The sequence below is a fragment of the Gasterosteus aculeatus genome, chromosome 14, assembly GCF_964276395.1.
Source record: "Gasterosteus aculeatus chromosome 14, fGasAcu3.hap1.1, whole genome shotgun sequence".
NCBI lineage: Eukaryota > Metazoa > Chordata > Actinopteri > Perciformes > Gasterosteidae > Gasterosteus > Gasterosteus aculeatus.
This window is the reverse complement of record NC_135702.1, coordinates 14,768,418-14,787,306: the sequence shown is the minus strand read 5'-3', so window position 1 is coordinate 14,787,306 and position 18,889 is coordinate 14,768,418.

The following is an 18,889-nucleotide window of genomic DNA, read 5'->3' as shown; positions in this document are numbered from 1 at the left end:
TGGTATCATGGTTTGTGAATAGTTTTCCAACCTTTTTTGTTCAAACTAAGTTTTGGTGCATTCATGACTATTAAGGCGTTTGCAGGCCGAGAGAAAGCTAAAAACGCACAGAATACAAGAATGCATTGGTTAACAGTGTTTTCCTAAAACTAGCACCTCGGGAAAGTACATTTATCCTTTTCATGATTGTATCATGGTTTGTGAATAGTTTTCCAACCTTTTTTGTTCAAACTAAGTTTTGGTGCATTCATGACTATTAAGGCGTTTGCAGGCCGAGAGAAAGCTGAAAACGCACAGAACACAAGAATGCATTGGTTAACAGTGTTTTCCTAAAACTAGCACCTCAGGAAAGCACATTTATCCTTTTCATGATGGTATCATGGTTTGTGAATAGTTTTCCAACCTTTTTTGTTCAAACTAAGATTTGGTGCATTCATGACTATTAAGGCGTTTGCAGGCCGAGAGAAAGCTAAAAACGCACAGAACACAAGAATGCATTGGTTAACAGTGTTCTCCTCAAACTAGCACCTCAGGAAAATACATTTATCATTTTCATGATGTTATCATGGTTTGTGAATAGTTTTCCAACCTTTTTTGTTCAAACTAAGTTTTGGTGCATTCATGACTATTAAGGCGTTTGCAGGCCGAGAGAAAGCTAAAAACGCACAGAACACAAGAATGCATTGGTTAACAGTGTTTTCCTAAAACTAGCACCTCAGGAAAGTACATCTATCTGTTTTATGATGGTATCATGATTTGTGAATAGTTTTCCAACCTTTTTTGTTCAAACTAAGATTTGGTGCTTTTTTGACTCTTAAGGTGTTTGCAGGCCGAGAGAAAGCTAAAAACGCACAGAACACAAGAATGCATTGGTTAACAGTGTTCTCCTCAAACTAGCACCTCAGGAATATACATTTATCATTTTCATGATGGTATCATGGTTTGTGAATAGTTTTCCAACCTTTTTTGTTCAAACTAAGTTTTGGTGCATTCATGACTATTAAGGCGTTTGCAGGCCGAGAGAAAGCTAAAAACGCACAGAACACAAGAATGCATTGGTTAACAGTGTTTTCCTAAAACTAGCACCTCAGGAAAGTACATCTATCTGTTTTATGATGGTATCATGATTTGTGAATAGTTTTCCAACCTTTTTTGTTCAAACTAAGATTTGGTGCTTTTTTGACTCTTAAGGTGTTTGCAGGACGAGAGAAAGCTAAAAACGCACAGAACACAAGAATGCATTGGTTAACAGTGTTCTCCTCAAACTAGCACCTCAGGAAAGCACATTTATCCTTTTCATGATGGTATCATGGTTTGTGAATAGTTTTCCAACCTTTTTTGTTCAAACTAAGATTTGGTGCATTCATGACTATTAAGGCGTTTGCAGGCCGAGAGAAAGCTGAAAACGCACAGAACACAATAATGCATTGGTTAACAGTGTTCTCCTCAAACTAGCAACTCAGGAAAGTACATTTATCCTTTTCATGATGGTATCATGGTTTGTGAATAGTTTTCCAACCTTTTTTGTTCAAACTAAGATTTGCTGCTTTTTTGACTCTTAAGGCGTTTGCAGGCCGAGAGAACGCTAAAAATGCACAGAACACAAGAATGCAGTGGTTAACAGTGTTTTCCTAAATCTAGCACCTCAGGAAAGCACATTTATCCTTTTCATGATGGTATCATGGTTTGTGAATAGTTTTCCAACCTTTTTTGTTCAAACCAAGATTTGGTGCATTCATGACTATTAAGGCGTTTGCAGGCCGAGAGAAAGCTGAAAACGCACAGAACACAAGAATGCATTGGTTAACAGTGTTTTCCTAAAACTAGCACCTCAGGAAAGTACATCTATCTGTTTTATGATGGTATCATGATTTGTGAATAGTTTTCCAACCTTTTTTGTTCAAACTAAGATTTGGTGCTTTTTTGACTCTTAAGGCGTTTGCAGGCCGAGAGAACGCTAAAAACGCACAGAACACAAGAATGCAGTGGTTAACAGTGTTTTCCTAAATCTAGCACCTCAGGAAAGTACATTTATCCTTTTCATGATGGTATCATGGTTTGTGAATAGTTTTCCAACCTTTTTTGTTCAAACTAAGATTTGGTGCTTTTTTGACTCTTAAGGCGTTTGCAGGCCGAGAGAAAGCTGAAAACGCACAGAACACAAGAATGCATTGGTTAACAGTGTTTTCCTAAAACTAGCACCTCGGGAAAGTACATTTATCTGTTTTATGATTGTATCATGGTTTGTGAATAGTTTTCCAACCTTTTTTGTTCAAACTAAGTTTTGGTGCATTCATGACTATTAAGGCGTTTGCAGGCCGAGAGAAAGCTAAAAACGCACAGAATACAAGAATGCATTGGTTAACAGTGTTTTCCTAAAACTAGCACCTCGGGAAAGTACATTTATCCTTTTCATGATTGTATCATGGTTTGTGAATAGTTTTCCAACCTTATTTGTTCAAACTAAGTTTTGGTGCATTCATGACTATTAAGGCGTTTGCAGGCCGAGAGAAAGCTGAAAACGCACAGAACACAAGAATGCATTGGTTAACAGTGTTTTCCTAAAACTAGCACCTCAGGAAAGCACATTTATCCTTTTCATGATGGTATCATGGTTTGTGAATAGTTTTCCAACCTTTTTTGTTCAAACTAAGATTTGGTGCATTCATGACTATTAAGGCGTTTGCAGGCCGAGAGAAAGCTGAAAACGCACAGAACACAATAATGCATTGGTTAACAGTGTTCTCCTCAAACTAGCAACTCAGGAAAGTACATTTATCCTTTTCATGATGGTATCATGGTTTGTGAATAGTTTTCCAACCTTTTTTGTTCAAACTAAGATTTGGTGCTTTTTTGACTCTTAAGGCGTTTGCAGGCCGAGAGAAAGCTGAAAACGCACAGAACACAAGAATGCATTGGTTAACAGTGTTCTCCTCAAACTAGCACCTCAGGAAAGTACATTTATCCTTTTCATGATGGTATCATGGTTTGTGAATAGTTTTCCAACCTTTTTTGTTCAAACTAAGATTTGGTGCTTTTTTGACTCTTAAGGCGTTTGCAGGCCGAGAGAAAGCTGAAAACGCACAGAACACAAGAATGCATTGGTTAACAGTGTTTTCCTAAAACTAGCACCTCGGGAAAGTACATTTATCTGTTTTATGATGGTATCATGGTTTGTGAATAGTTTTCCAACCTTTTTTGTTCAAACCAAGATTTGGTGCATTCATGACTATTAAGGCGTTTGCAGGCCGAGAGAAAGCTGAAAACGCACAGAACACAAGAATGCATTGGTTAACAGTGTTCTCCTCAAACTAGCAACTCAGGAAAGTACATTTATCCTTTTCATGATGGTATCATGGTTTGTGAATAGTTTTCCAACCTTTTTTGTTCAAACTAAGATTTGGTGCTTTTTTGACTCTTAAGGCGTTTGCAGGCCGAGAGAAAGCTGAAAACGCACAGAACACAAGAATGCATTGGTTAACAGTGTTTTCCTAAAACTAGCACCTCGGGAAAGTACATTTATCTGTTTTATGATGGTATCATGGTTTGTGAATAGTTTTCCAACCTTTTTTGTTCAAACTAAGTTTTGGTGCATTCATGACTGTTAAGGCGTTTGCAGGCCGAGAGAAAGCTGAAAACGCACAGAACACAAGAATGCATTGGTTAACAGTGTTCTCCTCAAACTAGCACCTCAGGAAAGTACATTTATCCTTTTCATGATGGTATCATGGTTTGTGAATAGTTTTCCAACCTTTTTTGTTCAAACTAAGATTTGGTGCTTTTTTGACTCTTAAGGCGTTTGCAGGCCGAGAGAAAGCTGAAAACGCACAGAACACAAGAATGCATTGGTTAACAGTGTTCTCCTCAAACTAGCACCTCAGGAAAGTACATTTATCCTTTTCATGATTGTATCATGGTTTGTGAATAGTTTTCCAACCTTTTTTGTTCAAACTAAGATTTGGTGCTTTTTTGACTCTTAAGGCGTTTGCAGGCCGAGAGAAAGCTGAAAACGCACAGAACACAAGAATGCATTGGTTAACAGTGTTTTCCTAAAACTAGCACCTCGGGAAAGTACATTTATCTGTTTTATGATGGTATCATGGTTTGTGAATAGTTTTCCAACCTTTTTTGTTCAAACTAAGTTTTGGTGCATTCATGACTATTAAGGCGTTTGCAGGCCGAGAGAAAGCTAAAAACGCACAGAATACAAGAATGCATTGGTTAACAGTGTTTTCCTAAAACTAGCACCTCGGGAAAGTACATTTATCCTTTTCATGATTGTATCATGGTTTGTGAATAGTTTTCCAACCTTATTTGTTCAAACTAAGTTTTGGTGCATTCATGACTATTAAGGCGTTTGCAGGCCGAGAGAAAGCTGAAAACGCACAGAACACAAGAATGCATTGGTTAACAGTGTTTTCCTAAAACTAGCACCTCAGGAAAGCACATTTATCCTTTTCATGATGGTATCATGGTTTGTGAATAGTTTTCCAACCTTTTTTGTTCAAACTAAGATTTGGTGCATTCATGACTATTAAGGCGTTTGCAGGCCGAGAGAAAGCTGAAAACGCACAGAACACAATAATGCATTGGTTAACAGTGTTCTCCTCAAACTAGCAACTCAGGAAAGTACATGTATCCTTTTCATGATGGTATCATGGTTTGTGAATAGTTTTCCAACCTTTTTTGTTCAAACTAAGATTTGGTGCTTTTTTGACTCTTAAGGCGTTTGCAGGCCGAGAGAAAGCTGAAAACGCACAGAACACAAGAATGCATTGGTTAACAGTGTTCTCCTCAAACTAGCACCTCAGGAAAGTACATTTATCCTTTTCATGATTGTATCATGGTTTGTGAATAGTTTTCCAACCTTTTTTGTTCAAACTAAGATTTGGTGCTTTTTTGACTCTTAAGGCGTTTGCAGGCCGAGAGAAAGCTGAAAACGCACAGAACACAAGAATGCATTGGTTAACAGTGTTTTCCTAAAACTAGCACCTCGGGAAAGTACATTTATCCTTTTCATGATTGTATCATGGTTTGTGAATAGTTTTCCAACCTTATTTGTTCAAACTAAGTTTTGGTGCATTCATGACTATTAAGGCGTTTGCAGGCCGAGAGAAAGCTGAAAACGCACAGAACACAAGAATGCATTGGTTAACAGTGTTTTCCTAAAACTAGCACCTCAGGAAAGCACATTTATCCTTTTCATGATGGTATCATGGTTTGTGAATAGTTTTCCAACCTTTTTTGTTCAAACTAAGATTTGGTGCTTTTTTGACTCTTAAGGCGTTTGCAGGCCGAGAGAAAGCTGAAAACGCACAGAACACAAGAAATGCATTGGTTAACAGTGTTCTCCTCAAACTAGCACCTCAGGAAAGTACATTTATCCTTTTCATGATGGTATCATGGTTTGTGAATAGTTTTCCAACCTTTTTTGTTCAAACTAAGATTTGGTGCTTTTTTGACTCTTAAGGCGTTTGCAGGCCGAGAGAAAGCTGAAAACGCACAGAACACAAGAATGCATTGGTTAACAGTGTTTTCCTAAAACTAGCACCTCGGGAAAGTACATTTATCTGTTTTATGATGGTATCATGGTTTGTGAATAGTTTTCCAACCTTTTTTGTTCAAACTAAGTTTTCGTGCATTCATGACTATTAAGGCGTTTGCAGGCCGAGAGAAAGCTAAAAACGCACAGAATACAAGAATGCATTGGTTAACAGTGTTTTCCTAAAACTAGCACCTCGGGAAAGTACATTTATCCTTTTCATGATTGTATCATGGTTTGTGAATAGTTTTCCAACCTTATTTGTTCAAACTAAGTTTTGGTGCATTCATGACTATTAAGGCGTTTGCAGGCCGAGAGAAAGCTGAAAACGCACAGAACACAAGAATGCATTGGTTAACAGTGTTTTCCTAAAACTAGCACCTCAGGAAAGCACATTTATCCTTTTCATGATGGTATCATGGTTTGTGAATAGTTTTCCAACCTTTTTTGTTCAAACTAAGATTTGGTGCATTCATGACTATTAAGGCGTTTGCAGGCCGAGAGAAAGCTGAAAACGCACAGAACACAATAATGCATTGGTTAACAGTGTTCTCCTCAAACTAGCAACTCAGGAAAGTACATTTATCCTTTTCATGATGGTATCATGGTTTGTGAATAGTTTTCCAACCTTTTTTGTTCAAACTAAGATTTGGTGCTTTTTTGACTCTTAAGGCGTTTGCAGGCCGAGAGAAAGCTGAAAACGCACAGAACACAAGAATGCATTGGTTAACAGTGTTCTCCTCAAACTAGCACCTCAGGAAAGTACATTTATCCTTTTCATGATGGTATCATGGTTTGTGAATAGTTTTCCAACCTTTTTTGTTCAAACTAAGATTTGGTGCTTTTTTGACTCTTAAGGCGTTTGCAGGCCGAGAGAAAGCTGAAAACGCACAGAACACAAGAATGCATTGGTTAACAGTGTTTTCCTAAAACTAGCACCTCGGGAAAGTACATTTATCTGTTTTATGATGGTATCATGGTTTGTGAATAGTTTTCCAACCTTTTTTGTTCAAACTAAGTTTTGGTGCATTCATGACTGTTAAGGCGTTTGCAGGCCGAGAGAAAGCTGAAAACGCACAGAACACAAGAATGCATTGGTTAACAGTGTTCTCCTCAAACTAGCACCTCAGGAAAGTACATTTATCCTTTTCATGATGGTATCATGGTTTGTGAATAGTTTTCCAACCTTTTTTGTTCAAACTAAGATTTGGTGCTTTTTTGACTCTTAAGGCGTTTGCAGGCCGAGAGAAAGCTGAAAACGCACAGAACACAAGAATGCATTGGTTAACAGTGTTTTCCTAAAACTAGCACCTCGGGAAAGTACATTTATCTGTTTCATGATGGTATCATGGTTTGTGAATAGTTTTCCAACCTTTTTTGTTCAAACTAAGTTTTGGTGCATTCATGACTATTAAGGCGTTTGCAGGCCGAGAGAACGCTGAAAACGCACAGAACACAAGAATGCAGTGGTTAACAGTGTTTTCCTAAATCTAGCACCTCAGGAAAGCACATTTATCCTTTTAATGATGGTATCATGGTTTGTGAATAGTTTTCCAACCTTTTTTGTTCAAACTAAGTTTTGGTGCATTCATGACTATTAAGGCGTTTGCAGGCCGAGAGAAAGCTGAAAACGCACAGAACACAAGAATGCATTTGTTTACAGTGTTTTCCTAAAACTAGCACCTCGGGAAAGTACATTTATCTGTTTTATGATGGTATCATGTTTTGTGAATAGTTTTCCAACCTTTTTTGTTCAAACTAAGATTTGGTGCTTTTTTGACTCTTAAGGCGTTTGCAGGCCGAGAGAACGCTAAAAACGCACAGAACACAAGAATGCATTGGTTAACAGTATTTTCCTAAATCTAGCACCTCAGGAAAGCACATTTATCCTTTTCATGATGGTATCATGGTTTGTGAATAGTTTTCCAACCTTTTATTGTTCAAACTAAGTTTTGGTGCATTCATGACTATTAAGGCGTTTGCAGGCCGAGAGAAAGCTGAAAACGCACAGAACACAAGAATGCATTGGTTAACAGTGTTCTCCTCAAACTAGCACCTCAGGAAAGTACATTTATCATTTTCATGATGGTATCATGGTTTGTGAATAGTTTTCCAACCTTTTTTGTTCAAACTAAGTTTTGGTGCATTCATGACTATTAAGGCGTTTGCAGGCCGAGAGAAAGCTAAAAACGCACAGAACACAAGAATGCATTGGTTAACAGTGTTTTCCTAAAACTAGCACCTCAGGAAAGTACATCTATCTGTTTTATGATGGTATCATGATTTGTGAATAGTTTTCCAACCTTTTTTGTTCAAACTAAGATTTGGTGCTTTTTTGACTCTTAAGGTGTTTGCAGGCCGAGAGAAAGCTAAAAACGCACAGAACACAAGAATGCATTGGTTAACAGTGTTCTCCTCAAACTAGCACCTCAGGAAAGCACATTTATCCTTTTCATGATGGTATCATGGTTTGTGAATAGTTTTCCAACCTTTTTTGTTCAAACTAAGTTTTGGTGCATTCATGACTATTAAGGCGTTTGCAGGCCGAGAGAAAGCTGAAAACGCACAGAACACAAGAATGCATTGGTTAACAGTGTTCTCCTCAAACTAGCACCTCAGGAAAGTACATTTATCCTTTTCATGATGGTATCATGGTTTGTGAATAGTTTTCCAACCTTTTTTGTTCAAACTAAGATTTGGTGCTTTTTTGACTCTTAAGGCGTTTGCAGGCCGAGAGAAAGCTGAAAACGCACAGAACACAAGAATGCATTGGTTAACAGTGTTTTCCTAAAACTAGCACCTCGGGAAAGTACATTTATCTGTTTTATGATGGTATCATGGTTTGTGAATAGTTTTCCAACCTTTTTTGTTCAAACTAAGTTTTGGTGCATTCATGACTATTAAGGCGTTTGCAGGCCGAGAGAAAGCTAAAAACGCACAGAATACAAGAATGCATTGGTTAACAGTGTTTTCCTAAAACTAGCACCTCGGGAAAGTACATTTATCCTTTTCATGATTGTATCATGGTTTGTGAATAGTTTTCCAACCTTTTTTGTTCAAACTAAGTTTTGGTGCATTCATGACTATTAAGGCGTTTGCAGGCCGAGAGAAAGCTGAAAACGCACAGAACACAAGAATGCATTGGTTAACAGTGTTTTCCTAAAACTAGCACCTCAGGAAAGCACATTTATCCTTTTCATGATGGTATCATGGTTTGTGAATAGTTTTCCAACCTTTTTTGTTCAAACTAAGATTTGGTGCATTCATGACTATTAAGGCGTTTGCAGGCCGAGAGAAAGCTAAAAACGCACAGAACACAAGAATGCATTGGTTAACAGTGTTCTCCTCAAACTAGCACCTCAGGAAAATACATTTATCATTTTCATGATGTTATCATGGTTTGTGAATAGTTTTCCAACCTTTTTTGTTCAAACTAAGTTTTGGTGCATTCATGACTATTAAGGCGTTTGCAGGCCGAGAGAAAGCTAAAAACGCACAGAACACAAGAATGCATTGGTTAACAGTGTTTTCCTAAAACTAGCACCTCAGGAAAGTACATCTATCTGTTTTATGATGGTATCATGATTTGTGAATAGTTTTCCAACCTTTTTTGTTCAAACTAAGATTTGGTGCTTTTTTGACTCTTAAGGTGTTTGCAGGCCGAGAGAAAGCTAAAAACGCACAGAACACAAGAATGCATTGGTTAACAGTGTTCTCCTCAAACTAGCACCTCAGGAATATACATTTATCATTTTCATGATGGTATCATGGTTTGTGAATAGTTTTCCAACCTTTTTTGTTCAAACTAAGTTTTGGTGCATTCATGACTATTAAGGCGTTTGCAGGCCGAGAGAAAGCTAAAAACGCACAGAACACAAGAATGCATTGGTTAACAGTGTTTTCCTAAAACTAGCACCTCAGGAAAGTACATCTATCTGTTTTATGATGGTATCATGATTTGTGAATAGTTTTCCAACCTTTTTTGTTCAAACTAAGATTTGGTGCTTTTTTGACTCTTAAGGTGTTTGCAGGACGAGAGAAAGCTAAAAACGCACAGAACACAAGAATGCATTGGTTAACAGTGTTCTCCTCAAACTAGCACCTCAGGAAAGCACATTTATCCTTTTCATGATGGTATCATGGTTTGTGAATAGTTTTCCAACCTTTTTTGTTCAAACTAAGATTTGGTGCATTCATGACTATTAAGGCGTTTGCAGGCCGAGAGAAAGCTGAAAACGCACAGAACACAATAATGCATTGGTTAACAGTGTTCTCCTCAAACTAGCAACTCAGGAAAGTACATTTATCCTTTTCATGATGGTATCATGGTTTGTGAATAGTTTTCCAACCTTTTTTGTTCAAACTAAGATTTGCTGCTTTTTTGACTCTTAAGGCGTTTGCAGGCCGAGAGAACGCTAAAAATGCACAGAACACAAGAATGCAGTGGTTAACAGTGTTTTCCTAAATCTAGCACCTCAGGAAAGCACATTTATCCTTTTCATGATGGTATCATGGTTTGTGAATAGTTTTCCAACCTTTTTTGTTCAAACCAAGATTTGGTGCATTCATGACTATTAAGGCGTTTGCAGGCCGAGAGAAAGCTGAAAACGCACAGAACACTAGAATGCATTGGTTAACAGTGTTTTCCTAAAACTAGCACCTCAGGAAAGTACATCTATCTGTTTTATGATGGTATCATGATTTGTGAATAGTTTTCCAACCTTTTTTGTTCAAACTAAGATTTGGTGCTTTTTTGACTCTTAAGGCGTTTGCAGGCCGAGAGAACGCTAAAAACGCACAGAACACAAGAATGCAGTGGTTAACAGTGTTTTCCTAAATCTAGCACCTCAGGAAAGCACATTTATCCTTTTCATGATGGTATCATGGTTTGTGAATAGTTTTCCAACCTTTTTTGTTCAAACTAAGATTTGGTGCTTTTTTGACTCTTAAGGCGTTTGCAGGCCGAGAGAAAGCTGAAAACGCACAGAACACAAGAATGCATTGGTTAACAGTGTTCTCCTCAAACTAGCACCTCAGGAAAGTACATTTATCCTTTTCATGATTGTATCATGGTTTGTGAATAGTTTTCCAACCTTTTTTGTTCAAACTAAGATTTGGTGCTTTTTTGACTCTTAAGGCGTTTGCAGGCCGAGAGAAAGCTGAAAACGCACAGAACACAAGAATGCATTGGTTAACAGTGTTTTCCTAAAACTAGCACCTCGGGAAAGTACATTTATCTGTTTTATGATGGTATCATGGTTTGTGAATAGTTTTCCAACCTTTTTTGTTCAAACTAAGTTTTGGTGCATTCATGACTATTAAGGCGTTTGCAGGCCGAGAGAAAGCTAAAAACGCACAGAATACAAGAATGCATTGGTTAACAGTGTTTTCCTAAAACTAGCACCTCGGGAAAGTACATTTATCCTTTTCATGATGGTATCATGGTTTGTGAATAGTTTTCCAACCTTTTTTGTTCAAACTAAGATTTGGTGCATTCATGACTATTAAGGCGTTTGCAGGCCGAGAGAAAGCTGAAAACGCACAGAACACAATAATGCATTGGTTAACAGTGTTCTCCTCAAACTAGCAACTCAGGAAAGTACATTTATCCTTTTCATGATGGTATCATGGTTTGTGAATAGTTTTCCAACCTTTTTTGTTCAAACTAAGATTTGGTGCTTTTTTGACTCTTAAGGCGTTTGCAGGCCGAGAGAAAGCTGAAAACGCACAGAACACAAGAATGCATTGGTTAACAGTGTTCTCCTCAAACTAGCACCTCAGGAAAGTACATTTATCCTTTTCATGATTGTATCATGGTTTGTGAATAGTTTTCCAACCTTTTTTGTTCAAACTAAGATTTGGTGCTTTTTTGACTCTTAAGGCGTTTGCAGGCCGAGAGAAAGCTGAAAACGCACAGAACACAAGAATGCATTGGTTAACAGTGTTTTCCTAAAACTAGCAACTCAGGAAAGTACATTTATCCTTTTCATGATGGTATCATGGTTTGTGAATAGTTTTCCAACCTTTTTTGTTCAAACTAAGATTTGGTGCTTTTTTGACTCTTAAGGTGTTTGCAGGACGAGAGAAAGCTAAAAACGCACAGAACACAAGAATGCATTGGTTAACAGTGTTCTCCTCAAACTAGCACCTCAGGAAAGCACATTTATCCTTTTCATGATGGTATCATGGTTTGTGAATAGTTTTCCAACCTTTTTTGTTCAAACTAAGATTTGGTGCATTCATGACTATTAAGGCGTTTGCAGGCCGAGAGAAAGCTGAAAACGCACAGAACACAATAATGCATTGGTTAACAGTGTTCTCCTCAAACTAGCAACTCAGGAAAGTACATTTATCCTTTTCATGATGGTATCATGGTTTGTGAATAGTTTTCCAACCTTTTTTGTTCAAACTAAGATTTGCTGCTTTTTTGACTCTTAAGGCGTTTGCAGGCCGAGAGAACGCTAAAAATGCACAGAACACAAGAATGCAGTGGTTAACAGTGTTTTCCTAAATCTAGCACTTCAGGAAAGCACATTTATCCTTTTCATGATGGTATCATGGTTTGTGAATAGTTTTCCAACCTTTTTTGTTCAAACCAAGATTTGGTGCATTCATGACTATTAAGGCGTTTGCAGGCCGAGAGAAAGCTGAAAACGCACAGAACACAAGAATGCATTGGTTAACAGTGTTTTCCTAAAACTAGCACCTCAGGAAAGTACATCTATCTGTTTTATGATGGTATCATGATTTGTGAATAGTTTTCCAACCTTTTTTGTTCAAACTAAGATTTGGTGCTTTTTTGACTCTTAAGGCGTTTGCAGGCCGAGAGAACGCTAAAAACGCACAGAACACAAGAATGCAGTGGTTAACAGTGTTTTCCTAAATCTAGCACCTCAGGAAAGCACATTTATCCTTTTCATGATGGTATCATGGTTTGTGAATAGTTTTCCAACCTTATTTGTTCAAACTAAGATTTGGTGCTTTTTTGACTCTTAAGGTGTTTGCAGGACGAGAGAAAGCTAAAAACGCACAGAACACAAGAATGCATTGGTTAACAGTGTTCTCCTCAAACTAGCACCTCAGGAAAGCACATTTATCCTTTTCATGATGGTATCATGGTTTGTGAATAGTTTTCCAACCTTTTTTGTTCAAACTAAGATTTGGTGCATTCATGACTATTAAGGCGTTTGCAGGCCGAGAGAAAGCTGAAAACGCACAGAACACAATAATGCATTGGTTAACAGTGTTCTCCTCAAACTAGCAACTCAGGAAAGTACATTTATCCTTTTCATGATGGTATCATGGTTTGTGAATAGTTTTCCAACCTTTTTTGTTCAAACTAAGATTTGCTGCTTTTTTGACTCTTAAGGCGTTTGCAGGCCGAGAGAACGCTAAAAATGCACAGAACACAAGAATGCAGTGGTTAACAGTGTTTTCCTAAATCTAGCACTTCAGGAAAGCACATTTATCCTTTTCATGATGGTATCATGGTTTGTGAATAGTTTTCCAACCTTTTTTGTTCAAACCAAGATTTGGTGCATTCATGACTATTAAGGCGTTTGCAGGCCGAGAGAAAGCTGAAAACGCACAGAACACAAGAATGCATTGGTTAACAGTGTTTTCCTAAAACTAGCACCTCAGGAAAGTACATCTATCTGTTTTATGATGGTATCATGATTTGTGAATAGTTTTCCAACCTTTTTTGTTCAAACTAAGATTTGGTGCTTTTTTGACTCTTAAGGCGTTTGCAGGCCGAGAGAACGCTAAAAACGCACAGAACACAAGAATGCAGTGGTTAACAGTGTTTTCCTAAATCTAGCACCTCAGGAAAGCACATTTATCCTTTTCATGATGGTATCATGGTTTGTGAATAGTTTTCCAACCTTTTTTGTTCAAACTAAGATTTGGTGCATTCATGACTATTAAGGCGTTTGCAGGCCGAGAGAAAGCTAAAAACGCACAGAACACAAGAATGCATTGGTTAACAGTGTTTTCCTAAAACTAGCACCTCAGGAAAGTACATCTATCTGTTTTATGATGGTATCATGATTTGTGAATAGTTTTCCAACCTTTTTTGTTCAAACTAAGATTTGGTGCTTTTTTGACTCTTAAGGCGTTTGCAGGCCGAGAGAAAGCTGAAAACGCACAGAACACAAGAATGCATTGGTTAACAGTGTTCTCCTCAAACTAGCACCTCAGGAAAGTACATTTATCCTTTTCATGATTGTATCATGGTTTGTGAATAGTTTTCCAACCTTTTTTGTTCAAACTAAGATTTGGTGCTTTTTTGACTCTTAAGGCGTTTGCAGGCCGAGAGAAAGCTGAAAACGCACAGAACACAAGAATGCATTGGTTAACAGTGTTTTCCTAAAACTAGCACCTCGGGAAAGTACATTTATCTGTTTTATGATGGTATCATGGTTTGTGAATAGTTTTCCAACCTTTTTTGTTCAAACTAAGTTTTGGTGCATTCATGACTATTAAGGCGTTTGCAGGCCGAGAGAAAGCTAAAAACGCACAGAATACAAGAATGCATTGGTTAACAGTGTTTTCCTAAAACTAGCACCTCGGGAAAGTACATTTATCCTTTTCATGATTGTATCATGGTTTGTGAATAGTTTTCCAACCTTATTTGTTCAAACTAAGTTTTGGTGCATTCATGACTATTAAGGCGTTTGCAGGCCGAGAGAAAGCTGAAAACGCACAGAACACAAGAATGCATTGGTTAACAGTGTTTTCCTAAAACTAGCACCTCAGGAAAGCACATTTATCCTTTTCATGATGGTATCATGGTTTGTGAATAGTTTTCCAACCTTATTTGTTCAAACTAAGTTTTGGTGCATTCATGACTATTAAGGCGTTTGCAGGCCGAGAGAAAGCTGAAAACGCACAGAACACAAGAATGCATTGGTTAACAGTGTTTTCCTAAAACTAGCACCTCAGGAAAGCACATTTATCCTTTTCATGATTGTATCATGGTTTGTGAATAGTTTTCCAACCTTTTTTGTTCAAACTAAGATTTGGTGCTTTTTTGACTCTTAAGGCGTTTGCAGGCCGAGAGAAAGCTGAAAACGCACAGAACACAAGAATGCATTGGTTAACAGTGTTTTCCTAAAACTAGCACCTCGGGAAAGTACATTTATCCTTTTCATGATTGTATCATGGTTTGTGAATAGTTTTCCAACCTTATTTGTTCAAACTAAGTTTTGGTGCATTCATGACTATTAAGGCGTTTGCAGGCCGAGAGAAAGCTGAAAACGCACAGAACACAAGAATGCATTGGTTAACAGTGTTTTCCTAAAACTAGCACCTCAGGAAAGCACATTCATCCTTTTCATGATGGTATCATGGTTTGTGAATAGTTTTCCAACCTTTTTTGTTCAAACTAAGATTTGGTGCTTTTTTGACTCTTAAGGCGTTTGCAGGCCGAGAGAAAGCTGAAAACGCACAGAACACAAGAAATGCATTGGTTAACAGTGTTCTCCTCAAACTAGCACCTCAGGAAAGTACATTTATCCTTTTCATGATGGTATCATGGTTTGTGAATAGTTTTCCAACCTTTTTTGTTCAAACTAAGATTTGGTGCTTTTTTGACTCTTAAGGCGTTTGCAGGCCGAGAGAAAGCTGAAAACGCACAGAACACAAGAATGCATTGGTTAACAGTGTTTTCCTAAAACTAGCACCTCGGGAAAGTACATTTATCTGTTTTATGATGGTATCATGGTTTGTGAATAGTTTTCCAACCTTTTTTGTTCAAACTAAGTTTTGGTGCATTCATGACTATTAAGGCGTTTGCAGGCCGAGAGAAAGCTAAAAACGCACAGAATACAAGAATGCATTGGTTAACAGTGTTTTCCTAAAACTAGCACCTCGGGAAAGTACATTTATCCTTTTCATGATTGTATCATGGTTTGTGAATAGTTTTCCAACCTTATTTGTTCAAACTAAGTTTTGGTGCATTCATGACTATTAAGGCGTTTGCAGGCCGAGAGAAAGCTGAAAACGCACAGAACACAAGAATGCATTGGTTAACAGTGTTTTCCTAAAACTAGCACCTCAGGAAAGCACATTTATCCTTTTCATGATGGTATCATGGTTTGTGAATAGTTTTCCAACCTTTTTTGTTCAAACTAAGATTTGGTGCATTCATGACTATTAAGGCGTTTGCAGGCCGAGAGAAAGCTGAAAACGCACAGAACACAATAATGCATTGGTTAACAGTGTTCTCCTCAAACTAGCAACTCAGGAAAGTACATTTATCCTTTTCATGATGGTATCATGGTTTGTGAATAGTTTTCCAACCTTTTTTGTTCAAACTAAGATTTGGTGCTTTTTTGACTCTTAAGGCGTTTGCAGGCCGAGAGAAAGCTGAAAACGCACAGAACACAAGAATGCATTGGTTAACAGTGTTCTCCTCAAACTAGCACCTCAGGAAAGTACATTTATCCTTTTCATGATGGTATCATGGTTTGTGAATAGTTTTCCAACCTTTTTTGTTCAAACTAAGATTTGGTGCTTTTTTGACTCTTAAGGCGTTTGCAGGCCGAGAGAAAGCTGAAAACGCACAGAACACAAGAATGCATTGGTTAACAGTGTTTTCCTAAAACTAGCACCTCGGGAAAGTACATTTATCTGTTTTATGATGGTATCATGGTTTGTGAATAGTTTTCCAACCTTTTTTGTTCAAACCAAGATTTGGTGCATTCATGACTATTAAGGCGTTTGCAGGCCGAGAGAAAGCTGAAAACGCACAGAACACAAGAATGCATTGGTTAACAGTGTTCTCCTCAAACTAGCAACTCAGGAAAGTACATTTATCCTTTTCATGATGGTATCATGGTTTGTGAATAGTTTTCCAACCTTTTTTGTTCAAACTAAGATTTGGTGCTTTTTTGACTCTTAAGGCGTTTGCAGGCCGAGAGAAAGCTGAAAACGCACAGAACACAAGAATGCATTGGTTAACAGTGTTTTCCTAAAACTAGCACCTCGGGAAAGTACATTTATCTGTTTTATGATGGTATCATGGTTTGTGAATAGTTTTCCAACCTTTTTTGTTCAAACTAAGTTTTGGTGCATTCATGACTGTTAAGGCGTTTGCAGGCCGAGAGAAAGCTGAAAACGCACAGAACACAAGAATGCATTGGTTAACAGTGTTCTCCTCAAACTAGCACCTCAGGAAAGTACATTTATCCTTTTCATGATGGTATCATGGTTTGTGAATAGTTTTCCAACCTTTTTTGTTCAAACTAAGATTTGGTGCTTTTTTGACTCTTAAGGCGTTTGCAGGCCGAGAGAAAGCTGAAAACGCACAGAACACAAGAATGCATTGGTTAACAGTGTTCTCCTCAAACTAGCACCTCAGGAAAGTACATTTATCCTTTTCATGATTGTATCATGGTTTGTGAATAGTTTTCCAACCTTTTTTGTTCAAACTAAGATTTGGTGCTTTTTTGACTCTTAAGGCGTTTGCAGGCCGAGAGAAAGCTGAAAACGCACAGAACACAAGAATGCATTGGTTAACAGTGTTTTCCTAAAACTAGCACCTCGGGAAAGTACATTTATCTGTTTTATGATGGTATCATGGTTTGTGAATAGTTTTCCAACCTTTTTTGTTCAAACTAAGTTTTGGTGCATTCATGACTATTAAGGCGTTTGCAGGCCGAGAAAAAGCTAAAAACGCACAGAATACAAGAATGCATTGGTTAACAGTGTTTTCCTAAAACTAGCACCTCGGGAAAGTACATTTATCCTTTTCATGATTGTATCATGGTTTGTGAATAGTTTTCCAACCTTTTTTGTTCAAACTAAGTTTTGGTGCATTCATGACTATTAAGGCGTTTGCAGGCCGAGAGAAAGCTGAAAACGCACAGAACACAAGAATGCATTGGTTAACAGTGTTTTCCTAAAACTAGCACCTCAGGAAAGCACATTTATCCTTTTCATGATGGTATCATGGTTTGTGAATAGTTTTCCAACCTTTTTTGTTCAAACTAAGATTTGGTGCATTCATGACTATTAAGGCGTTTGCAGGCCGAGAGAAAGCTAAAAACGCACAGAACACAAGAATGCATTGGTTAACAGTGTTCTCCTCAAACTAGCACCTCAGGAAAATACATTTATCATTTTCATGATGGTATCATGGTTTGTGAATAGTTTTCCAACCTTTTTTGTTCAAACTAAGATTTGGTGCTTTTTTGACTCTTAAGGCGTTTGCAGGCCGAGAGAAAGCTGAAAACGCACAGAACACAAGAATGCATTGGTTAACAGTGTTTTCCTAAAACTAGCACCTCGGGAAAGTACATTTATCTGTTTTATGATGGTATCATGGTTTGTGAATAGTTTTCCAACCTTTTTTGTTCAAACCAAGATTTGGTGCATTCATGACTATTAAGGCGTTTGCAGGCCGAGAGAAAGCTGAAAACGCACAGAACACAAGAATGCATTGGTTAACAGTGTTCTCCTCAAACTAGCAACTCAGGAAAGTACATTTATCCTTTTCATGATGGTATCATGGTTTGTGAATAGTTTTCCAACCTTTTTTGTTCAAACTAAGATTTGGTGCTTTTTTGACTCTTAAGGCGTTTGCAGGCCGAGAGAAAGCTGAAAACGCACAGAACACAAGAATGCATTGGTTAACAGTGTTTTCCTAAAACTAGCACCTCGGGAAAGTACATTTATCTGTTTTATGATGGTATCATGGTTTGTGAATAGTTTTCCAACCTTTTTTGTTCAAACTAAGTTTTGGTGCATTCATGACTGTTAAGGCGTTTGCAGGCCGAGAGAAAGCTGAAAACGCACAGAACACAAGAATGCATTGGTTAACAGTGTTCTCCTCAAACTAGCACCTCAGGAAAGTACATTTATCCTTTTCATGATGGTATCATGGTTTGTGAATAGTTTTCCAACCTTTTTTGTTCAAACTAAGATTTGGTGCTTTTTTGACTCTTAAGGCGTTTGCAGGCCGAGAGAACGCTAAAAACGCACAGAACACAAGAATGCAGTGGTTAACAGTGTTTTCCTAAAACTATCACCTCGGGAAAGTACATTTATCTGTTTTATGATGGTATCATGGTTTGTGAATAGTTTTCCAACCTTTTTTGTTCAAACTAAGTTTTGGTGCATTCATGACTATTAAGGCGTTTGCAGGCCGAGAAAAAGCTAAAAACGCACAGAATACAAGAATGCATTGGTTAACAGTGTTTTCCTAAAACTAGCACCTCGGGAAAGTACATTTATCCTTTTCATGATTGTATCATGGTTTGTGAATAGTTTTCCAACCTTTTTTGTTCAAACTAAGTTTTGGTGCATTCATGACTATTAAGGCGTTTGCAGGCCGAGAGAAAGCTG